A 25680-nucleotide genomic window follows, 5' to 3' on the forward strand; every position below is an offset into this window, starting at 1 on the left:
CCTCCCACACAGCACCAAGTGAATACTTACTGTTAGCCAACCTCTCTGCTGCATATGGGGAACGCTGAGAGGAACAAAATGCATTCGGGAGCTTACAGGCTAACAGTGTAAGTCAACCTGTAAACAAATCGTCACAACTGGTATGAAACGAGCTAGAGTAAAGATGTACCTCAAGGATTCTGGGGTTCAGAGAAGAGCACAAACAGCTACCTGGAGAAATCAGGGGATGCCTCGAAGTGACCCTGGAGCTGACTCTTAAAGGATGAATAGAAAATAGAAGCTCTCTAAGCAGAGAAGGGCTTTTGAGGAACAGAGAACATCTTGTTCAAAGGCCCAGAGGCACACTGCATGTGTGCGGTCAGGTGAGGTGGGAGAGCAAAAGGTGTGGGAAAGAACCCCAAGGAGGAAGCTGGAAAAGTAGGCAGCATCATGATTAGAAAGACCTGGTCATGCAAAGAAGATGCGAATCGGTCCCTTAAGATAGGTAGGGGGTCATGATCAGTTTGTAAGCAAGGAAGTGACGTGGCGAGATTTGTATTTCAGGAAATGGACTCTGGCATCAGCTTGTGAATAAATTGCAGTTGGAGACACCTGTGGGAGAGGCACCGAGGGATTTGAGGGCCTGAGCAAAGGCCGGATAATAAAGATAGAACGGTCTGTTGATTTGAGGTTTGCTAAGGAGAATAAATAATTGGCCTTGGTGGAGCATTGGATGCGGCGGGTGAAGGAGAGATGAGGAACCACGTATGACGAGGGTGACTGGGGCTTTTGCTTTGAGAGACTGGAATAAAGTAGAGAATACAGAGGTGAAAAACAAGTCGTTTTGGCTCTTAACGGCTGCTGCGGTCGCTCCTGTCGCTTGGGCGGGGTGCGTAATGAGATTCGTTGGAGATATTTTAAGTTACAGGGATCTGCAGGCATCGACAAGGAGAGGCTGAGTAGCAGGTAAATCTTTCTGTGTTTATCTCGGTGCCTGGCACCTGGTGGGTACTTAACAGACGCTTGTGGAGAAATGAAACGAGGGCTGTACAGAGTAGGCATGAAGCCACATCTGAATGGATTGAGTCCCCATGTGAGACCACACCTTTATTTTCAGAGATGAACAATGCGATGAGTACCAGTGCTTCTGGTGATGTTCTCGAGATTGCACAAAAGATACACTGAGGGTCCTCGAGGAAGTCCGTGCATGGCCTCGTTGGCACCGATACTCTGCCTTCTCTGACAGAAGTCACCTGAGGGACAGCATGAATGGGGAGCCTCAGACTGTAGTTCTCGGATGTGACATTGACGGATGACCACAGGAGCATTGCACGTGGCCTGTGAGGTTTCCCTCAAAGACACTGAAAACTATGGAGTTCAAGGCCAGTAAATTAGAGTTCACATGAATATTTTAAATGAGATATGGATGGTTAGTACATTCGGTTTTTTTTTCCTATGAAATATGAAATGGATCCTGACAAATCATAACCCGTTCCGTGTGTATAGCCCTGTTCTGATCTCTTATGAATAACATTCTCCATTAATCCCGGGAAACTGGGGGTGAGGTTGGGGGCCACGGCGGGAGGGAGAGAAGAAGGGAAAGAGAGAAAGAAAAGCCTGACAGACAGACAGGGACTTGAGAAATGGCCCGATCCGCCTAGCAGATCCGGGCCTTTCAGCTTAAGTCAGCGGATATGAGTGATGTCCTGGGACACGGAATTTTAAATATTAGTGGACGTGTTTCAGGAGGACAGCACAAAGCCATTAATTTCTTTGGCATTTTCAGTACTTTGCCGAGGTGAAGCATTCCCAGTATGTTCAAGTTAATAGAAAATTTTCAAGACAAGAATATTTTATGTCCTTATAACTCTAGTTAAAAACACAGTATTTGGCAATATTTATAAAGGGTATAAAATACATTCACACAGGCCCAACAAATGCTATTTAAAAGATGATAATGCACCTTTCTCACTTTAATTGCTTTTTCTAATACTCGATTCTAATCACTGTAGTAATATCGTGTTCAGGGGAACATTTTGACCCATGATATAAATGGCAGTCAGTGCATTTATATACATTTACCCTACATGGTGATATGAAAAAGAAGTAGTAACATGTGCTTAAACAGTGCAGTGGGCATTCAATAAATTTTATTGAATCAATTACAAGCATGGAATTCAGTTTTTCTGGAAATACTTGTTTTGCTTCAGAATGTTTAAGGCTTCTCTTTCCCCATTCTTCTCTTAAAATCAGAATTATAGGCTACAATAGGTCTTATGGTCTAGTAGAATCTCTCCATTTTCTGGGTGCAAAATCTGATAAGGAATACGTCGTCGGTACTCTCTCTGTTGCAACTGACAGAAAATCTAATACAAATTGACTTAAGCAAAAACGAGATTTATGGTCTTCTAATAAATAAAACATCCAAGAGGCAAGCGTAGTTTCAGATGTGGCTAGATTCGGGTCTCAAGCAATGGTCCCTTTTATATGGTTGTCTGCCACCACTGCACAAGGTAGAAAATGACATCATCGGCTCTTGATTTCCGACAAGACAGTGCTTGCCTTAATCCCAGAAGTCTTAAGACATTTCATTGGCTCTAGTGGGGTCACGTGCCCATCCTTGCAGCTAGAACTTGCAGTGGCTTAACCTAGGTCACATGCCTGACCCAGGGAGCCAGCATTTCACCCCAAGCACAGGGGCTCTGTGCAGAGAAGGGGTAGCTGCCTGCATGCAGAACTGAGGTACAGGGCTATAAGAAAGGATAGCGAGTCCTGGGTGGGGGGTGGTAGGGGAGGAACAAAAGTGTCCTTGCTACCATTCATAGTATTTAAATTAAAATTTAAAACAACCTTTGAATCCCCCACTTCAAGGAGGAGTCTCAATAGAAGAAAATTACAGTTTGTGATCGTTTCAGGGAAGCTGAATGAAGCCGAAGTGTTTCCACATTTGTGTGTCTTCTTCTGCCTCTCCCTCCTCCCCCGGCACCACCAGCACCAACTCAAGTCCCCTCAGGGCCTTCTTCCAAACCAAGCATTTAACAAATACTTCTCCCCGATCCCTGCGAGGATGTTAATGGAGTCTCGGCTTCCTCACTGAATTGGAAAAATCTTTACTTACATCTCTACCTCCTCTGCCCACAATCCTGACAATTTTGGCGTTGCTTTATCCTGAGAACACAACTCCTTTCCAATGCTGCTCACGTTTTTTTCTATTTGGGAAAGTTGTCAAGTATTGACAGTTGTTTCTTTTTGTCCTGGATGTTGGGCCTGAACCACGTGGAGGTCAGAGGCTTTAGTATTATCTCTCTGCTCTGAATACATTCATTTCTTTTGTTTCTCATCGTTATTTTGAGTCCTTCAGACCCTTTTAGCATTAATTCCCCATTTATTTCCTTATCACAAATATAGATTATGCAGTCATATTTCTCGACCATGTCCCCTAGATTTTACTCAATTACTTGATTAGATCCATTTGGCAGATGAAAATCTACGTTCCTCTAAAACTGCTGAAAATGTCTGTGTGATCGTGCATGTTAACCGTCAGGAGGAGGGACTGGAGCTGGCAGCACACAGTGTGATGTCAGGAGCTGCTCCCAGGAGCAAGGCAAGTCCTTGTTGCCAGCGAACCTCTCACCTGCCATTCAGAAATTCTCGCTCTGTTCAGGTAAAGGTTCTGTTGTCACATTCGTTGTTGTTGTTGTTGTTGTTGTTGTTGAAATTTACATGGGCCCTACTTCTATTCTTCTTTATCTAAAATGAGCTAAAATGAATGAATGGACTTTCTGGATTTGCCCCAAATGAATCACATTCTTGTATCGTGTGGTAAGACGCTTTCTTCTGTGTTGCCTTTGCTAGAATGTGGAGAAGAGGACGAAAATGTCTGCCACTATGTTTATAAATTTTAATTTAAGTTATATCGGTTACCCATTGCTTTAACAAACCACTCTAGTACTTAGTGGCTTAAAACAATGACCCATTTGTTTCTTCATTCTTCTGAAGGTCAACAGGTAGGGCTGGACTCAACTGGTCTCTGCTGGTCTCTGCTGGAGCTTGTTTTGCCTGAGATCATTCTTGTGGCTACAATTATCGGGCAGCTCACGTGGTATCTGATAGTCTAAGATGGCCTCGCTCATGTGTGGGAGCTGGTGCTGGCCATTGGCTAAGTCATTGTCCCTAGCAGGCTAGCTTGGGTTTCTTCATCAGGTGCCGGAAGAGGTCCCAGCAACAAGAGAGAGTCAAGCCTGATGTCTAAGTCTACTGCAATTATCCGCGTGTGTCAAATTTGCTAATGTTCCGTTGGCCAAAGCAAGTCTCATGACCAAGGCCAAAGTCCGTGGAGAAGGGGCACTACCCAAAGCTGTAAACGCAGAAAGGTAGGATCCATTAAAAGCCATGACTGTAAAACTCTGGCACATAATGTAAACATCTAAATCATTCCTTTAACTGAAAAATAAGATTTACTTCAAAAGTTGTCAGGGCAAACTCATTACCAGGAAGAAAATCTATCAGAGCAGATCCAAAGCAGAGATATAAACCTCTTATAGAAGAAGCGTGGTCTGTGCATTGAAGCGTCGCCCCGGTTGCTAAACCAAGCATGCTGCAAAATGAGTCTAGGCCTGTACGTGGGGCCTGCCTGGATATTTAATATGCAACTGCATTAAGGCCCTTCCAAAGGATGTCTAGTAGAGGGGAAGGTGACTTATTAGATAAATCAGGTTGGCCTTCTCAGTCCTGATAAGTAGGGAGAAAATGAGGTGACAGTGACACGTAAGAGTAACTAGCATTTCCCGAGCACTCATTCATTCTCAGCCACTGTACATGGCTTATTTTCTTTCAACCTGGAACAACTCCATGAGGTGGGTAGTAATTGTAACTCCATTTTACAAAAGAGGAAACTGAGGTTTGGAAAGCTAAACTTACCCAACTCATGTACCTAAGACAGAAGGATTGAGACTTGAACCCTGTCTGTTTATGGAGCCTCAGTTATTACACACTAAGTCATGAGACTTATTCCATCACATGGGACAAATCGATGGGGTCTATGAAATGATGTCCCTCCCAGTCCCAACAGTCCAAACGTAAAGTCCTGTTGCACGCCATCCCTTCTTGGGACAATTTCCTTCCCCTGGACTTCAAAGCCATAAACAGGGAATCCAGGAGGGCTCGTGGGAGGGCAATGGCTTCCACAGTTCTTACAGCATAAGTGTTGCTGATGATGGGGTTACCTGCTTCCTAACGGAGCTCTGGGACCCCATCCCAGTTAAAGTACTCCTGCAGAGAGCACTTTCAGATTGCTGCATCTACAACTTAGATAATCAAACCTATTTCTCACTTTACCCAGTTCTAAGGTGATACCCCTTATGTTTCTCAGCAAAATAGCTGCTGAGCCCAGCATTTCTGGTCCTAAGGGTATAAATAATCTTCTCTTTATGCCAGCGCCTTCCCACCAAACAGTGTAATAGAAGCTCAGAGATTTAGAGTGACTGTCTTCCAACACGTCTTATTAATGGAATTATTCCAACAACACCGATAGATACGGATGATGATTAGAATGTAATGAGGGATAAGAAATGCTATTCTGGAATTCAGTCAGTTTTTCCAATAAATGTTAAAAAATAGTCAGAGCGATGTAAGTGAATCGAGTGCTTGTACCTCTGTGCTCTGTTCCCACGTCCCCACCCCGCCTCCAGGAAACTCGGCGTCCATTCTTCAATCTTTCCTCCAACACGTTTTGAGCATCACGCAGGTGTTAAATTAGGCTTTTACAAAATGAGTCCCCATAGTTTTTTCTTTTTTGGTCGTTGTCCAGTCATATATATTTTTTGGCAAAGAGGAGCGAAGAAGCAATAGCACGTGTCAGACAGGTGTTCTTTCATCTGCCTTTGCAGAAGGATGGATTTAGCGGAAGAGAAGGCTGTGTTTAGCTAATGCGGAAAGAGTAAGTGTATTAGATGATGATATTCACTGGAGCATGGTTTGCATAGCTTGTGAATCGTATAGAACTGTAATGCAGAAAACTCAGAGCTTTTTGCTGGTGAATGGGTCAAATTTATAGCTATCTCTAGAAATTAAAACATTCTGTAACAATAACTGGAAGGTTTACTTTCCACTTGATAATTTGTAGAAGACACAAAATAGGTTAGAGTCTTCTTCTTTTTTTTGAAGTGAGCCTCCTGACTAATTGTGATTTAAAAAACACTGCATTATTTTTTCCTAATTCCGTACTTACGGTGTGTACGTATCATCTACCTCCAGTTTCCAAGATCTCAGTTCATATTTATGTATTTGTAAAATTTGCTCTTCTCCAAAGTGGAAGACATCCTAGAAAAATCAATTCTTTAGTGAGTTTCAACATTCAGATATGTGGTTGTTGGCTTAGAAACAATATTAATTTGGAGGCACATTTAAATTTTAACCATAGCTGGATGCAGATCAATATCCACATGGGTAATGTGCAGTCCGATGAAAAAGGGGTGGAAAGAATGCCTTCAGAGAAGACAGGACGGGGAATCTGTTCCACCATGAAGCTTGCGATTTTGATTCAATGACATCATGAAAGTCCGTGGCAGGAAGAAGGCCTTGATTCTGATGCCAAATTCAGCCTTTCAAGTGCTTCTCAGAAGAAGAAACGGGGAAGAGGGTATCTGGAATTCCATTCAACTAGGACTTGCAAGGCACGGAATGTTTACAGGCTCCTCTCAGAATTTGTAGATGAAACAGGCACACGCTTTGGCCTCAAGAATGAACTGTCCACTGTGGTAGAGAAACATCTACCATATCGAGGCACAACGGGCTGTAAGTTTGGAACTTGACAGAGGCGGTGTTTGTGCAATACTGTGAATGTACTAGATGTCACAGAGTTGTACACTTTAAAATGGTTAATTTTGCGTTATGTGAATTTTGCCTGAATTTCTAAAAAAATGTGCGGTAAAGAAGCACGAAAAGAGAAAGGAGGAAACCCGTGGCCTTGGAAATCTTGGCGCATCATCTCTGGAGAAAAGAAGGCTAATGCTTGGAAAGCAGTGGGACATCTGGGGGCCTGAAATGCCTGTGTCAGTACCTCAGTCTTCTCTTTTGCCAGGGGACATCTGGAATTTTGAAGACACTGTCATTCCGTGGCTGTTCTGGGTTAGGACACAAGTCCCGGGAAGAGCAATTTTACTGGAAAAATATTTGCCTACCTGATGAGAGCTGGGGACCCCGAAGGCTCATCTGACAGTGTACTGGAGAGAGCATTAGATTGGAAAACCAACTCCACCCCTACTCACTGTGTGGCCTTGGGCAAGTTTCTGAGATTCTGCTTCCTCACTAGCAAATCGGGGATCACAAAAACTACCTCACGCGGTTTCGGAAAGAGTACTGCCATACTCAAACTGTCTTGCTCAGACGAGACACCGATGGATGTTGCTAGCCTCCCTTCCTTTCCCATCTCCCGGCCTCCTCCCCTCGCTCCTCGGACTTGACTTGACCTTCTCATCCTAGAAGTCATTTCCTATGATGTAGCAATGACACTGGCCCGAGAAGTCCCCCTCGTTTGGATTCAGTTCCATTGTCATTGGAGTGAGGGCCTTAGGAAGATATGAAGGCCTGGGGGGTGTGGGGCCCAAAACCAAGGAAGAACGACTCTCCTCTTCCAGACCACTTTCCTCTTTCCTTAGCACGATGAGGAATGTCGGAAGCGTTATCATAGAACCAAAGAAGGTTAGACTTGGCTTTTAAAGACCATTTAATCTTACCCTTTCGCTGTATGGATGAGAAGCTGAGGCCCCTGAGAGGAAGGGGTAGTCCTATTAGCCATACCTCCTCACCGTCCCTCTGTGGGTTCCTGTTAGGGAATGTGCTGGAGGTTCTCCCTTTGTCCCTTCAGACCCACTTGCCATCCCCCACCCGCCTCCCTGGCCTGGGAGCCTCGCCTGTATGGATTACAACAATGGGCTCCTTTGCCCTCAGGTGTCCAGCTGTGTTTGGCTACCGGGAAGCATGAGATGTGGATCACAGGGCAGAGGAGTGTGAGTTCAGAATATTTACATCTTGACATCCCCCCCCCCAGGTCACCGCAGGCTGTGTGTGACCCTCTGACAAACGGCCATAGCTTCTGCTGAGCAGCCGTCTCCCGTGCAGCTCCGCGAACTAGGTCTGATATGTTTTCCTCCTCTTACCAGTTCGTGCCTCGGGTTGGAAAATCGTCACAGTTCCCAATGTTGCCACCCCTGGGTGTCCCTTGTCAGTTTTCCTAAACCTTGTCCGCACCTTTGTCGATAATACCACTTTTAGGTTTCCCTCGGATACACAGTTTGAACATGTCACCTGCAGAGACCTTGACCATTATGAGGAGGAAGTCCTTTCTCCTGACTTCATATTTTCTTGTGGGGGGACCGTCATAAGGGCAGGGGTCTGCAAACCCAACCCAGCCCACTGCCTGCGTTTCTTTTTAGCCTAAGAATGGTTTTTAACATTTTTTAAATGGTGGAAAATTAATCAAAAGAAGAATATTTTGTGATACGTGAAAATTCGAATTTCAGAGAGTCCATAAATAACTTTTATCGGAACACAGCCATATTTGTTACGTATCGCCTATGGCGACTTTCATGCCATCGGGCAGAATTGAGAAGCTGCAGTGGAGACTAAATGTCCTGCAAAATGTGAAATATTTACTCTCTGGCCCTTTACAGAAAACATTTATGGTCCCTGCTCTAGATAGTGTTCCCGGCCTTTCTCTCTATCCTTTACTCCCTGCTGGTTGACAGCTAAATCTCGTGATTGGTTAGAGCTCATCTATTAAAGACTGTAAGATTTCATCCCCTGTCAATCAATTTTGACCAAGAACCGTAAGGCAAACAAAGCTGTATTTGGGGGTCTTTAGGAATTGCAATTTGTAAACAAAGATCTAGGTAGAATTCTCCGTCATGTTCCAAGGGGGAAAGAAAGGGACAGAGCTTTAGACATAAAGACAGAAAAAGGGGCGCTTCCTAAGGGAGTGCATGCATCGTTTTGAAAGAGCTGTGACCAGTGCTGAAGGGCAGACTCACACTACGCTGTACGTGATTAATCGCTATGCCTATTGCGGGGTGAAACCTTTATTTTTTAATAGAAACTTCAGTGATATAGAGCTAGTTCCAGGAACCATAATAGGATGTGGCCATTGTGGTTTAGCCCAGTTCAAAAGTTCAGTTTCGTACGGATGGGGCCGTGTTAGCTCAGCTTCCCAGAGGTCTCCCGGCTCCATTTTAGATTGCTCTCTTGACAATGTCGACTCCGTTTTGCTGTTTTTCTTTTACACCCCTTTCCTTTCTTCTCTGTCCTAGACCAGAGTGGCCGTGTCTACCCTTCGGACCCTGATTTGCTCTCAGACAGGCTGTCCCAAGGCCTAGACTGGGAAAGGGAGGATAGTAGGGTCCAGAGAGTTTGATTTAAATCCAAGTCCTCTGATGGGCTCTCTCTGTTTGAACTACGTGTCCATCTTTTGATTGGTTCCGCACTCAGGAGGGAGGAGGGTATGATTTATCGACTCCCTGGAACTCCAATATTAGTCTCTTAGTCGGAACCCTCACCATCTCTCATCTGAGTCACTAAATCATCTTCCTATCTGGCCTCCCCACCTGCAACATCACTTCCCTCCAATTCAGAATAGCCAACGTGATCTTTCTAAAACACAGACCTGACCTATTTCTTCTCTCCTGTGAATATCGATTTTGTACCTCTCTGTGCCCTATACCCCTAGTGGATAGTGCTTTCCTAAACTGACCCTGGGCTTGGGCATGTGACTTGCTTTTTCCAAGGGGATTATAACAAACTTGACACAAGCAGAGACTTAAAAAAGCATCTGTATGTCGCCTCCTTTCTTGGACCCCTGCTGGTGCCACAAGAACATGCCCACAATAGCTTGCTGAGGGATGTGAGAGGCATGTGGAGAAAAGTTGAGTTGTCCCAGGCAAGGCCATCCTAGACAAGCCAGGCCTCAGTCAACCTGAGAGCTGCCTGCGCATGGGTAGCCCACACCAGAGCAGCAGAACTGCCTAGCCAACCAGTAGACTTGCAAAAAACAATCAAAAGTTGTTTTAAGTCTCTAAGCTTTGGGTGCTTTGTTATTCAGCAATAGCTAACTGGTACACCCACTTAAAACTCTTCGATGCCTCTGATTACTTCTGCAACAAAAGCAAAACTCCATCACTTAATAACATATAAGGTCTTTCATTATCTTCCTGAGCTCCATACATTTGAGCTAACCAGCCCACTTCCATGATGCGCAGCTGTCATTATAAAAACTGGCTCCCAACACCCTTGCTTGCTTCACCAACTATATCCCGAACTTCGTGCCTTGCTCTCTCTTTCCTGAAAAATTCCTGGTTTCCTCTGCTCTGATTGCCCCTCCAACTGAGTTGACCCTGGCTTCCCTCTTGACTATAATTTACGCGTACCCTAAACATCAGTGTTTTCCAGACTTTGAGTCATGACCCATCGGGTCATAAAATACATTGAGAGTCATAACTAGCACTTTTTAGATGAAATAGGAAAAAATGTATAACAGGATAAACTAGAAAGCATCAGAGTGAATCATGCATAATAAGAGTAAATTTTCGATGTGTCTATATTGGTTTGTTATGTAAAAAAATTTTTTTTCTATGATACGTAGTCAAAAAAGTTTAAAAACGCACTGCTTTAGAACATGGCTACTCTGGCTACTCTGAATAAATCCTGCCCCAGATCTATCTGGTCCTCACACCCCAGGCAAGACCCTTATGGGCATCTTTGCCCCAGCACTTGCTCATTCTCACTTAACCTCATCAACCGCTCCACCCACATTGCCTCCCGCTCCCCAATATGCCCCTGTCACCCTGACTCACCAGCTGTGCCTTCACAATTTGGTTTTTCCTCCACTAATAACAATATTTCCTTCCTTATTTGTCTGGAAAACTGTTTGTTAGGGGTACTGTAAGCGCATCCTCCTTTATTTAATCTTCAATGTGCTTAAACAACACATTCTCTGGGGGGGCTTCCTTCCTCTCGCCCTGACCCCAATTCCATTCCCACTTACGTGCCAAAGTTTACAATCCGTCAACGCTTAAGAGCGTTCTTTTTAAAACTTAACTTCTGGTTCCTATGTTTTCCCTGGAGAGTCATCTGTGCTCCTCCCATAGCCGCTGTGCCTTCAGCTGTCATAACCCTCAGCAATCACTGAATTACAGTCGTTCAATCTGTGTGTATATTTTCCACACAAACCGGGAGTCCCTTGAGGTGATGGCTCGAGTCCTGTTTATCTTCTTATCACCAGCAGCTAGAGCAGGGCCTGGCATCAACGTGAGTTGGCACTCAACTCGAAATTGTCACCTCGTATGTTTCGGAGCACACAGGTGGCCTGTGAGAATGAGATACAGGGCCACTTGGTCTCAGTGGGAAGGCGACGACCCAAAGAAACCATTCGAAGAGGGCAAACTCCAGCGCTGGAGCCCCAGCAGGGCAAAAGGATGAGTCGGCAACAAACACCACTTAGGAATTCAACCAGCCATGTTCCCCAGAACTCGAAAACCAAAATGAAACCAAAACACCCAAGCCCACACAATGAGAAGAAGTGAGAAGATGCCACACAACCTCTTTTGGAGGGTTTTGTGTGCTGCAACACAGGAGAGGAATAAAGAAGTGCGTAAGTAATCAGAGATAAGAAAAATCCCGTGAAAGACACAAACAAACCTCAGGGCTGGGGCGGGAGGGGACCATTTACAGACTGCAAGAGGGAGAAGGAAGATAAGAGCCGAAGCCGAGCCCGACAGGAACAAAGATGCCTGTGCGAGCGGCCCTGACAAATCAGAAGAAACACATTGCTCACAGATTCTATTAAGGAGCAGAAGTGAATGAGGAAGTACAGAGAGCTCCAGAGGGGCCGGGGAGGCGGGGAGGATAATTTAGTTACACAAAAAGTCCGCTCTGTAGAAAACGCAAATGAATTCTTTGCTCCATGCTGCATTCACACAGGTACTGTTGTGGGATTTTCTCATGTACCTCTCGTCCCAGATACCAGCTTTGCAATAACGGGCTCTGTCGTGGCCATCGTTAATGAATTACAGGGACAATGAATGATTGCTGGGTACCAAACGGAGAAAGTTAGCACAGGAAGCTTTGACAACGTCACCCCAGGTTATACAGGTCATGAAAGAGGAATCTATTTATCCAGGCGGCGGGCGTTTATAAACAGTTCCAGGACTTAGCACAGTGCCTGGCACACTCGTAGGAAGGAACAGATGAAGAAGAGTCAATAAATCATCTTCCAGCTCTTCTACCCTTTCTAAAGCAACCTGATCATTTGGGTTTGTAAAGATGACACTTCCAGAATGTCTTTGGAAGGCTGTACGAACCTGGCAATGAGAGGCAGGGAGTAGACAGTGGGGAGGGGAGGAATCGAGGTGTTCGGAGAAGGAGAAAAAGTCCATCTCCCTTTCAGGCCACAAAGGCCAAGTTCAAGGACACAATTTTTTATATGAATGTGTCACACAACCAACTCAATCGGATTCAAAGGAAAATAAAGGAGACAGGTTGACACCCAGAGCCAGGAAACGTGGAAGTGATTTTGGACTCAGAATTCACAGGGAGATGAGATTCAAAGAACATGAAATCACTGTCAGCTTCTTGTAACAAAGCCAGCTTCCTGCTCTTTTCATGGCTTGTGTCATTAACTTGGTCTCAGTGGGACGTGTGTTTTTTTTAAAAAGTGTTTGTTTTTTTTAAAAATAAGTATTTTTTATTTTTCAATTACAATTGACATACAGTATTAGTTTCAGGTGTACAACACAGTGATTAGGCATTTGTATAACTTACGAACTGATCATCCCAGTAAATCCAGTTCCCATCTGACACCATACATAGTTATTACCGTACTACTAACTATTCCCCATGCCATACTCTGCATCTCCCTGACTACTTAGTAACTGCCAATTTATACCTCTTAATCCCCTCCCCTGCTTCATGCATCTGCCCCCGCCCCATCCAGCAACCATCAAAATACTCTCTGCCTCTATAAGCTTGTTTCTGTTTTGTTTATTTATCCTGTTTTGTAGATTCCACATATAAGTGAAATCATATGACAGGGAAGTGTGGGGATTCGAATCAGATAATGACTCAGTTGCCTCAGTGAGACATAAAATACCCAAACTCCACGAAGGCATCAGGAAACAGTGACAACAAAAAGACACCGTCAGGTGTCTTCTGAAAAGCAGGTTGCACAAATCTCCTGATGTTAGTCACCTACACTGAGTTAAGAGTTTCCAGCTAGCTCCGCCCACCCCCAATCCCTGGCAATGCACCACTGCAGCTTGTCACACAGGCCATGACAGATACCCCACTGTCCCCAGGTATATTAATAAAAATTTGAAAAGAAATAGTGGAGAGTAACATAGAGAAGGAAGGAATCTCTCTATTAACCAGAAATTAGACAAGGCAACCTAGGCCAAAAACGGAAGGAAGGAACGCAATTGTAAGAAGAAATTCAGGTGTGGAGAGTTGAGGCTTCTACCGGATGGGCCGCTGAAAGGAAAACCTTCACCTTACGTGGGGCATTTGCTGACTACAGCCTTTAAAAGTGGCCTGTGATATTCCCAGTCAGTCCCTAGGAAAAGGCTTTCAAGTAATTCAGGGAGCTGGAAAAAAAAACAACAAAAAAAACCCACGGACACTACAGGACAGTAATTTTAGAATATGAAAGCACTTATAGAGAGAGCAGGCGTCTTTAGATTCTGAGTCACACTGTTTGTACCTTTAACACAGTTTTATGTATAAAACTATATATGAGTTGTATCACTAGATATATGAGTTACATTACTACATTAAGTATACACACACACACACACACATACACACACATGTATTGGTTGTATACAAGGCGCTCTGCAGACTCCTAACTCTGCTGCTGGTCTCTGTTTAGATAGTTAGCCATTTAGGTTCCTACCTACAAGCTAAGCCCTTGCTCTCGTTGACATGACTAGTCCTGACTTCAGACAATAGATGTTTCTGGAGCTACAATCCAGCCTCTTGTCATCCAACTCTAAGTCCAGCCGTGGCCTTGTGACTCATTTGTATAACTGGCTTCCTGTATTATTTAAAATACTCCATCATCTTCTCGTGCCCAGGATTGTTAATAGGTTTCTACCTCGAGAACCCTTTCCTGAGATCATGTTTGGATACCTGACTGCTGCTCCAGCTTTTCTAGGACTGGACTCTAACGAGCCCATTCACCCCATTCTGTCCCAACCCCAAACAAGCATGGAGTGCAAGTCTTCACGGTCCTCAGCAACAGGGGGCAGAACCAATAAGGAGGCGGAGCCAAGGAACAGCTGCCAAACATTCCCCTTTCCGGTGAGAAGAATCCTGGACAGAGGAAGCAAGGGATGAGTGTGGAGAGAGAAGCGTGGTGATCCAAACAACATCCCAGGCCTCATTTCAGAAGTTACAGCGCGTGCAGGAGATGAAAATATATAGGGGAGGTAGAAAGGGAGGTGGCTGTTCTTTACTCATATGCACCACTACCCTAGACAGCAGGCTGGGGTTTCAGAGACAAGACCCGGTCTCAGAGAATGCACCTGGCAAGAGCTATGCAAAGTGTCAGTCAATGGGACAGAAGCTGAAATCCTAGGCTGCACGGTTGGGCACCAAGGAGCCCTGTCGGTCAGGAAATGCCTCATGGAAAAGAAAGATACCAGACAGACCTGTGAGGATAAGTCAGGCACGGTCGTCTCAGAGGTTTTCCCTGCCTCCAATCTTGACCTGTTCCAGTTGGGCCTGTCTGATCCGATTTTCTAAAACACGGCTTTCGTCGGGTCACGCCCTGTTCAGGCTCTTGGTCAAATGCTTGTGCTTATCACCAGATATTTGTGTCTTCAGCTGCCCAACCTAGCAGCTGTCACAAATCCCCCAGGACAGGGCAGTGCGGTGCCGCCGAAACCAAGGTGGGCCGTGTGCGGCAGGAGAGGTTTACGAGGCGAGGATCGGAAACAGATGGTTGTGTTCGGTGCCTGGGAGGCCGTTGGAGACTTTTCAGTGGAGCGTTTTTACTGTCCTCTTGAGCACGGGTGACAGATTACGAGGCACTGATGGAAATAAGGTTATAAGAACCGGGTTCCGATCGCTTCGTGTTCGGCGAAGTTACGTGGGATCGATGTATTTTTTCACACCCTAATTTGTCTGCCCAGTAGTTAGTCATTTATTTTACACCTTTGTCGAGTACTTACTATGCTCCAGGCCCTGTACGGTGGTGAACAGGATAGACGCGGTTCTGCCATCAGGCCGTCACAAAGGGGTAGAGAATGTGAAGCGAGGAGAAGCACCGCGTGTCACAGAAACGCGACGGACAGCTCGCCCTTCCTTTGGGATTCCCTGGATTTCGACTGCCATCGTCCTCTCTGGCCAGATCGATGTCCTCCCGCTTCCTTATGTGTCCTCCATGTTCTCGACTTCAGATGATGGCTGACACCTTCACCTAGCCGGCTCAGGGCCTATGAATTCTTTAAGGCCGATCTTGTCAGATTCCTTCGGAAGGGATTTCTAGTGAAGAAGGCATGTAAGTTAACACTTTTAGGTCCACGCCCTGTTCCAGGGCTCCAAACACACAACAAGGGTAGATAAAAATATTTTAAAAGAAACGAATACAAATGGCCATGCTCAAAAGCAAAATAAAACTTTTTATGGACCGAAAACGGAAGAAAAACGCAATACCATAAGCAGGGCTGAAGCCATGGGCTGCTGGATGTGAGAGCAGGTACCAGCTGTGAAACGTTCGTATCTGGGGTGGTGACAGAGACCGACCGTCTTCTGTGAGAGGCTGGGGAGAGAGCCGGTTTCACTGAGTGCAACCAGTACTTTTGTGGACTTCCCCACCCATGAAAAGAGGGTAAAAAAGGATGCAACGAACCTCTGCCTGGAGCACTGGAGTACGTGAAGCTGAGTATCTTGAAAGGAGAGACATAATGGATTTCGCTGTGAAGCAGGAACCCATGTTCAAGCAGCCCACTGGGTAGATGACTGGATCTTTTCAATTTCAATGGAACAGGAACTTCTGAAATGCTTTAAAAAAAAAAAAGAAAGAAAGAACGAAAAACAAGCAGAAAGCCTGGGCCAGGATAAAGCAACCACGACGTTGTTAGAACCTAGGGCAACAAAAAAGATAAAACAATAAAATCTCTTACCTACCATGAGGCTTCACGCCCAAATTCCAAAACACATGGAGAAAACTGAGACAAAAGAGGTCGAGAACTAGAGGGTATATTTACTCTATTATGAACAATAATAGCGTCATATGAAAATATCTTTAAAATAGGTACGTTTAAGATCCTCAAAGAGATAAAGGAAGAAATAGCACTCATAAAAAACAAGAACAAGAAATTCTAAAACAAAATAGAACAGTTATTATAAAGATAGCTGATGGCAATCCTGGGGAGGGGGAGGAAATGCAATGATTGAAATAAAAATCGTAATGAAGAGGATAAACTCTAGACTGGACATATTCGAACAGCTCATTTCAGGATCAGAAAATAGTATTGAAACTTACCTAGAATTCAGCACTAGAATGAGAAAGAGATGATTAAATCCATGAAATGTCAGATAGAAAACATAGATAACACATGGAAAAGCTTCAACCTGGCTCTAATAGGAATTCTTGAAAAAGAGCATGAGAGAGTGGCAGATAAGAAATATTCGATACCTTTCTGGACTTCGAGACAGATCAAAGCGTGCAGCTGGTGCTGCACAGGACAGATTTTTAATGCCTTACGTGACCTAGCTCCTTACCACCTCCGGGACTCCAGCCCCCATGCTCTCTTCCTCTCTTGCCTGGCCTCAGCCATCCAGGCCTCCTTGCTAAGCCTTGAACAAAACAAGTCCACACCTACCTTGGAGCCTCTGTGTTTGCTCCTTCTCTGAAATGCTTCCTGTATGGCTTACTCTCTCTAGAATTCCCTTCAAATCTTAACTTATCAGTGAGAACTTCCCTGATAGAAGCACACAGCTATTTGCTTAGGAAACGAATGACTGAATGGGCGGGTGAATGAATACAGTCCTCTCTCTCCCTAGTCACCTTACCCACCTATATGTACACGATATTTAGCACAGTGTTGGGTACATGGGTATCAGTGCAAGTTAGTTTTGATAAATTCTGTGCAGAGCAGTGTCTGTGTCCTAAACGCTGGCATCATTATGTGTGGATATAAATTAATATTTAGTGACAGATATGCTCCATCTATTTTCCCTAAAGGGTTGTCGCTCTTTATAATAGAATAATTAAATTATTAATTTAATTATTCATAGAATACTTTAGAACTCATTAGCTTCAGCTTCTACATTTCACGTGTGGAAAACTGAGGCCAAGGGAGAGGAGGTGGCCACACGGCCAAGTGGTTTCACAGACGCAGTGTGAGTCCAGTGTCTTTTCTCTCTCACACGACATGCCTTCTCTATCCTACTTGCATTCAGAGAGAAACTGGGTCGTAAATAATCCTATTCCTCTGACAAACATATTCTTAACCTCTATGTACACATATATTGTTTACAGATGACAATAGATTGCCCTACCTGCTTTGGAGAAGTCAAGGCTTCCAGGTGTCACATCATTAAGAACGTAATTTTAACCTGTTTTTATTTCTACACCTTCTCGTCATTAAGAGCCTATCATTAAAATAATTAGAAGAATCTTGCCTGTTCATCAGTCTACATTTCAATACGACATTTTAAAATTCACAGTCCAAAGCTGTTACCTTATTATTTAAGCATGGATTCTATTATATAAATTGTCACCACAGCACTGCCAACCAGTTATTTATAGAAAAAAATCTGTTAGCTTTTCCTTGTAAACCAATGTCACTCTAGGCTGAAGTTATTGAAGAAATTATAGGGAGATGCAAGATGGGTGGATTTGCATCCCCCCGTGTAACCAGGCTCTGGAAGACTTCCAATGCCTCTTTTGGATGCCGTGTACGTCAAGCGGGTTGAGAAGGAACAGTTTAGCAGCGGCAGTGGAATTCGTGGTGCTAAATTCTGGGTGTCACGCGCACATATATATACACACAGACATATGTACGTGGTGATAGTGATGAAAGACTTTTTTAAGCTGCTATAATTCGGGCAGGCTACATTCCAACGATACAGTGAGGCTTGAGACACTAAAAAGCAATAAAAATGATAACCTCTCTAACTGATTTCTCATTGTAAGTACTCTGTTCTCTGTTTACTGTAAGCTGAGCCTTTAGTCTTCCAGAAGCCCTAGGCTGGAGCGTCTGTGTAGGACTTCTCGCTTTGCATTTTCCGCAGAGGTAACCACTACTTGACCTAGGAGGGTCTGGGCGGGAAACCCACAGTCACAGGGTTTAGGACTGATGCCATATGTTTATTTCATGAACCTGCGAACCCTACTAACTGCACACTTCCCTGAGGCCCTATAAGCAATGAACTTATTTCCAGAAACAAGATGATCATGCAGTGACTAAGAATTAAAGCTCAAGTCTGAAGAAATAATCATTACATGTTAAAAACTAGTATCAGATAAACATCTCAGTTGGAGTTTTCAAATACATATATTTTTAAATTATAAACCTTTCTTCAGTCCTGGATAAGAAGCTTTATGACAAGTTTGTGGAGTTGGTAGACATAGAAAGAAAAACAGGGAACACTTGACATAACTCCCTGGGACTGGTAGACTCTAAATTGCACACCCCCTCCATACGCACACCTATTATCCGCATCCTCGTGTGATACCCTTGCCTTGAGTGTGAGCAGAAGCATTCTACGTGGTAGAACACGGCACAGATGGTAGAATTTCACTATTGTGATTACGTTACCTAAGATTGCGACTTCCATCTTGCTAGCAGACTCCCTCCACTGACTCTCTCCCTAGACGGCTTCCATTAAGTAAGCTGCCACACTGAGAGGCCCACGTAGCGAGGAACCAAGGTCGGCCTCTGGTTGGCAGGGGCTCTCCCTCAAGAGCTGAAGCCCTCGATCCAACAGCCTGTAAGGAGCTGGATGCTGCCAACAACCACGTGACCTCGGATGCAGATCCTTTCCCAGGAGAGCCTCGGATGAGACCCCGAGCCTGGCTGACTTGATAGCAATCTCGTGAGAGACTTCGAGGTGGAAGATCCGGCTAAGTCATGCCCAGATTCTTGACTCACAGATAATGTGTGTGTTGTTTTAAGCCATTAAGTTTGTGGTAATTTGTTATGCATCAATAGACAATTATTTCACTTCTCGGTGATGAAGCAAGAGGGGTCACGTTCCAAGGACAGAGGAGAAGTTGCAGAAAATTGAAAAGAGTATGGGTTGGGTAACACAGCCGTGGGTTTGAGTCCCTGCTGTGCCATTTAGTGTCTGTGAGACCTGGGGTTAGTTCCACATGTTCTCCAAATATGAGTTTCCACATCTCTGATACGAAGATCATATTTGCTACCTGCTGGTGCTGTTTGCAGGAGTCAACCAGATATAGTATTTAGTAGCATGTCTGGCAGATACACAATGTTTCAGAAATGCTATTCATCGCCACAGACTTCACTTCTTGGAATAGTTACAACTTTCACTGGGGGGCCTTTTAGCACAACATGATAACAGGGCCAGGTTGGTTTTGCTGGCTTTCCATCCCCTCCAATCGGGACTTTATGCTTCAGGGAGACCGAGTGACCTTCCAGTCAGTCCTGAAAAGGTTTTACTTTCATGGGTATTATAAATATTCTCGGTATGCGACACGGTTATCTGACTCCTTTTTTTTTTTTGTCTGAAGCAAAACTGGGGAAATATGGCAGTGATGAGGTATTAAGAATCCTTTTTCAAATAAGGGAACAAATGACATTCCTTCAGTGATACAACTCTCTGACCTCAGCTTTGGTACACGAGGCAGCTCTGCATGCAGGAGAGACTTCATTAACTGGCTGAGAGCACTAAGCTGTCAGTCAAAATTTTCCAATAGGCTTTTGCTTTCTTCGTTGGCATTCACATATTAGAAATTGTGGGATTTTTATTCTCCACTTAAATGGCGTGAGTAAATGCAATCGTAGGACACTTCAGTCTGTAATGCAAAGGTTTCTTAGACTCTGAGCAGGCTACATTTCCCATAGAAAAGAAACCATAATTTTGTTTCAGTGCCCTGCCTTTGTGACTCAAAATTAGTGGAGCTTTATATTTTAAAGCAGTCAGGTTTGGAAAGTCAGGAAAAAGATTTGTTTTGCAATCACGTGGTGGATATCTGCTCGACAGGAAAGATGAGTGCACATTTCTCAGGAGGAAACCCATCCTTTTCCTTCAGTGAGAATTATACGAAGGTGCTCTTTCCATTCCTTCTTCTCTCATCCCCAGACTTGCTTTTCCATTTCTTACAACAAAACAGATGTATTCCTGCCAACCCTTGGTGTGCGTACTGATTGATTGGAGGACCCGGGTTCAGATCTTGGCTTTGCAACTTAGTAGTTTTGTGCTCTTGGGAAAATCATTTCATATCAGAAGGCATATTAAAGAATGTCATCACAGGATGCAATGAGATGAGATATGAACAAAGGCCAAACTCAATAATTTGTTCTTGTTATATGTTTTAGGGTACAGGATTCATTTTAGGAGAAAGTTTTTTAATGATTTTCTTTTTCTGTACATGCTAAATTTTCCTCACGTCTTAGGCATGAGCTATCTGGTACAAGGTTTAGAGACATCTGCTTTGTTCTAAGGTCCATTGTAAGTCAACAGATTTGCTTATGATCCCTTTTAATGGAGAAAATAATACCTAACTTTTTATCAAACACTTGCTCTCGGCAAGTGCTTCCCATGGATCAATCCATTCAAGCCTCGTAGTAACCCCATGAAGAAACCGAAGCCCAGAGAGCTTGAATGACGGGCTAAGGGCCACACAGCCTGATGGAGTTAGGAATCGAGCCCAGTTATCTGCAATCAGAGTCCACGTTATAGCTGCCCATGCGGCACTGCCATGCACCTCGTGCAGGGGTTCGTTTTGGGGGCGCTAATCCTCTAAGCCAGTAGAACCAAGGAAACAGGGAGCAAAAAGCTCTGCAAGTGGTCGTTAGATGCAGCTGGGGTTGGTGGTGCAGACGCTTTCACGTCTTAGTTCCCAGAGACACGTATTCTGACTTTGGGGGAAGATCCGCTCGCATTGGTCCCTGGTTGGCACATACAGTGAGAAAGTACTTGCAGGAAACATAATGTTGACCTCTTTGACCTTGAAGCCTAACTGACACCTTCAAAAGTGAGTGAGTTCTTAGTAGCAAGTAATAACTTTAACTCCCACTTGTTATAAATATATTCTTATGTGAACTATATGATCAATTATAAAAGATACTGTGTAAATGGCACTGCCGCCAGATACCTTTAACCTCCCCCAGCTTCTGAAAAATTACATAAGCCACTTGTGCAGCATTTGAGTTTTATTTTCTTAGTCTCCTCTCGAATCACTGTGATCCACGAGCCTTCCAAAGCCGATGCTATCCAAAGCATCAGTAATAAATCATAAATATTTATAGCACTTAATCATGAGGCAGCCAAAGAACTAAAGAAGTGTTATATTATTCAGCAACTCATTAAGCGCCCAGCATGCTTATAATCCAGTGATGAGGTCTGCCAATGGTTTCTTCTGTCACCAGTTGTCTTGCCTCTTGTCTATAGGGAAAAAAATCCTTACCGCTCGCTTATGTTTGCTTCCGTTATAGCAGGTGTGGACCAAAGTCAATTAGACCACACCGTTCCTGATGTCCTGGAAATGTATAATTTAACGGAATAGCAAAATGTATTCTCCTTGTCATCCCCCTACAGGGGAAGAAGGGAAAGATGGGAGGCGGGGTGGGGGGTAGGAGTGAGGAAGACAAACAATTACCGAACCCTCCTGTGAGCGAGGCAATAAGAGTTGGAACATCACATTTACATTATTAATGACTCTATTTCATTTCCATTCCCATATTCCCTGTGTTTTATTATTTCTGAAGGCAAACTATCAGACATGTTACTCAGCACATGGGAAGAATTAACAATAAGATCCATTCAAATGTGGAGTGGGGCTCACTTAAGAAATAAGATTCTCATTGCTGGCGGTTTTCAAGTGGAGGCGGGGTGCCCCTCTGTCAGGGATTTTGAAGAAGTGATTTCGTATCAGAAAGATGACCAGGATCACTTCTTTATCAAAGACAAGAAGTTTGTTTACAGGCTGGAATGCCCACTTTCCCAGACTCAGTTGCAGACAGGCATGGCCATGTGACCTTGTTCTGGCCAATGAGATACTAGCAGAAGTCTCTGAGGAGGTGAGGAGCGGGGAGCTTTTAAGAGTGACAGACCCACTGGAACCCTCAGACACTGCTGGTGGGATTAAACAATAGTGCAGCCACTTTGGCAGTTCCTCAAAAAGCTGAAACGTAGTTACCATATCTCTAACCCAGCAATTCCACTCCTAGATACATACTCAAGAGAATTGAAAACATAGGTTCACATAAAAACTCATGCAGAAATAGTCAAAGCGGCATTATTCATAATAGCCCCAAAGTGGAAACAACCCAGATGTCCATATACCAATGTGTTATATCCGTACAATGGAATATTATTCAGTCATAAAATGAGTAAAGTACTAATACTGCCATTCGGTGGATGAACATTGAAAATATGCTAAGTGAAAGAAGGCAGACACAAAATGCCACATATTGTACGGTTCCATCTGTATTAAATGTCCAAAATAGACATAGAGACAGAAAGTAGATAGTGCGTGACAGGGGCTAAGGAAAGGGAGGGCGGAATGGGGACTGGTGGCTAATAGGTACTGGTATCTTTTTGGAATGATCTAAATATTCTGGAATTGCATGGCAGTGATGATTGCACGACCTTATCAATATACTAAAAGCCACTGAATTATACACCTTAAAGAAGTGAATTGTATGGTATGAGAGTATTACCTCAATAAAAAAAAAAAGAAAAAAGAGATAGACTTTGCAGGCTTACCAGTAAAGTCTCTTGCCTCTTCCTCTTTACCCATCCCTTCTCTTCCTTCCTGGAATGCAGATGGGAGGCCAGGAGTGCTGTAGCCATGTTGTGATAATGAAGACAAAGGCCATTTGCTAAAGAGGATGAACAGAAGTCGTCAGGGCCCACTAAACCTTTTACCTGTCTCAATTGTTGTCAAGTTTTCTGCTGCTGGTAGCTGAGAGCAATCCTCACTAATGGATCCCCAACTTAAGATTTCATAAAAAGCCAATTACTGTTAAAATTGAAAAGAATTGAGTTATGAAATGCAGTACCTAGAGAGATGTAAAAAAGTAATCCTTCAGATGGTGCAATTTAAAGAGGATTTCCCATTTTATAGAGATATTTAGTACTTGTGCTGTAACAAGAAGTGATTTCAAGTTTGAGTTTATGAAACTGCTTTATGACACAGAGTGATGAAAGGTGAAATATGTGTTTAAGTCATCTTTAAAGAAAATGCAATAAATGTGAATAGCTACCATTATAACTCTTCCACTAAAACATGCGATGCAGTCAAAGATGAAGAGTCTATTTTTGGATTCTTTCCAAAATGCCTGAAGGGAAAACTCTTAATGGTGGGTCCTTGCTACATCTCTAGATAAGACCGAAGACATTTAAAAATTACAATTTGTTAAGTAATAAATAGTCATAATTTGAGTATAAGAGGAGCCATTATGAGTGAAGATGGTATAAAATATGCTGACATTTATAGTCTTCTCTGAGATATTAGCATGTTTCAGTGCCATTTAAACCAAACTTTCTGAAATCTATACTCATTAATTCACCACCTAGTTTCACATATTTATATGGAATAGACCGACATCTTAACATTCCTCCATTGCTGATTTTCTGCCTTATCCCAAGGTTGTAAAATTCTGGAGTTCTGAATTTTAAAACCATTGACAAAATGAATATACTGTGCTTAGATTGACTTAAACTGGCTTTAGCAAACTGATATAAAGCTTGTTTTCTATGGATGATCGTTCTCAGAAATAAGTCAAGTGAAAAGAAGGGTGTCCCAATAACTCCTACTCCTGGGTATTTTAAACTACCAAAGATTTTGTTCAAAGACTGAAAAATCAGATTAACCGCATAATTGCCTGCATAAATAACTGACGATTATACCACGAATTCAAACAACGCAGATAAATTCAACAACAACATGAATTTAAACACCACACACGGACCAAGACAGTATTTTCCCTGCCTTAATTAAAGTTTGGGGAAGAGATAGAAGAAGACAGAATATGACGATTTGGTTAATATCCCCCAAATCTCTTCTTCATTTTGCTTCTGAAGACCCAATCCTATCGTTTGTTTTTATGATAATGTAGACAGCTCACAATTTGGAAATCTAGACTGTTCTTCATGGGCCACATCTTGAGTGGTATATATTTCCACTCCTATCGGTTGGTTTCAAATTCAATAGGTGTGTCACCTCTGGTCCACAAGAGTAAACAAGAATGTGTGTGAAAGCTCTTCGAAAAGTCTAAGACATGATAGGAATTTAAGGAATTAAGGTGACGATGGCCCTATAAATGGTATTTTATGTCGAATTATTCTGTTAATCTTATTCTTCCTACCACTGTGGGTGTGTCAGCTCCAAAACCACTTTCTTCTGCCACTTCTTTGGATAAATGCTCAGCAAAGGGGCCACATTTGATATAAAACTGTAAAACCATGGATAATAATTTTTCAGGGACTAAACATGATTTTTTAAAAAACCTACCATTTCTATACTTATCACTTCCTTCTATTGAAATGATGTGTCAGCTCATTATATTAAACTGTAGCTTATTGGCTGCAAGCTGTGCTCACAGTTATTTGACAGAGGCCCTCGAAGGTCAGGTGAAGGTATCATCATCTTGGGTGCTGATAGTTTTCATTAAGCTCTGGTTGATTTTCCAGAGCTGATACCAAGAAGAGAGAAATTCTGCGTCAGAGGCGGAAGAGCAGTGTTCACTGTTTCTGGAAACGTACAAGAGCCTACTGCCTAAGTATAGGTAGACAGCATATGGAATTCTTCCAAGGCCTGAAATACTTTTTAAGGAGGAAAACGGAAAATAAATATGTTTAATGCTAAAGGAGCCTTTGCCGATGGAAATAAGCACAACAATTAGCTATTGCATCAAAAATGTATTGTGGAGAGTTGCTCAGCTGGAATAATTACTATTCTCCACCCCGCTGACCTTTTAAGAAGCTTCGTCTTGTTAAATTTCATGTTCATCTCCCACATCATAACCTCCACTACTTTCAAGGGATCCATTGTGACGCATGTTTCTGTGCCAAGTTTATAAATATACACAGATGAGAAAACGAGAAAATCGTTAGATGCCCATCCAAATGCTTCAGCTACCTGGAAATAGCAGTGCATTTCTATTACATGCTCTTTAATGAATGTGATGTGTCCCTTAATTATTTATTCAATTTTGCATGATTTGTTTTTAGCTTTTCTGAGAAGCACGGATGTGGGCAAGATGGCTTCTCTGGGAACTTAGCATGTGTTCCGCATTCACGTCTGGAAAGACAGTAACTTCCGGTTTGTCGTAGGAATTGACACAACACTGTCCCCTCAACCTTTGTGTCCTGCAGGCCTCAGAGCAACCTGAGTGACCCTAAGAGGAGGCAGATTAATTTCATGTCCCTTGAGGCTGAAAGTTCCCTAAAGTAATATTAACATTGAGACGATGATAGCTATATTAATGACAAGTTGAATTTTAATGTTTTTAAAGA

At 43.3% G+C, this 25680-nt stretch overlaps 1 long non-coding RNA gene across 1 annotated transcript; it reads right to left on the minus strand.

Annotated features, from left to right (window-relative positions):
- Positions 1–15368: 15368 nt before the first annotated feature.
- LOC120585061 (uncharacterized) lies at positions 15369–15995 on the minus strand. Its single transcript, XR_005648205.1, has 3 exons — positions 15875–15995; positions 15679–15784; positions 15369–15507 (listed from the first exon to the last, which is right to left on the minus strand). It is a non-coding gene; the product is annotated as an uncharacterized LOC120585061 (long non-coding RNA).
- Between the last annotated feature and the right edge of the window lie 9685 nt (positions 15996–25680).

Source organism: Pteropus medius, unplaced genomic scaffold, assembly GCF_902729225.1.
Source record: "Pteropus medius unplaced genomic scaffold, Ma_sr-lr_union100, whole genome shotgun sequence".
NCBI lineage: Eukaryota > Metazoa > Chordata > Mammalia > Chiroptera > Pteropodidae > Pteropus > Pteropus medius.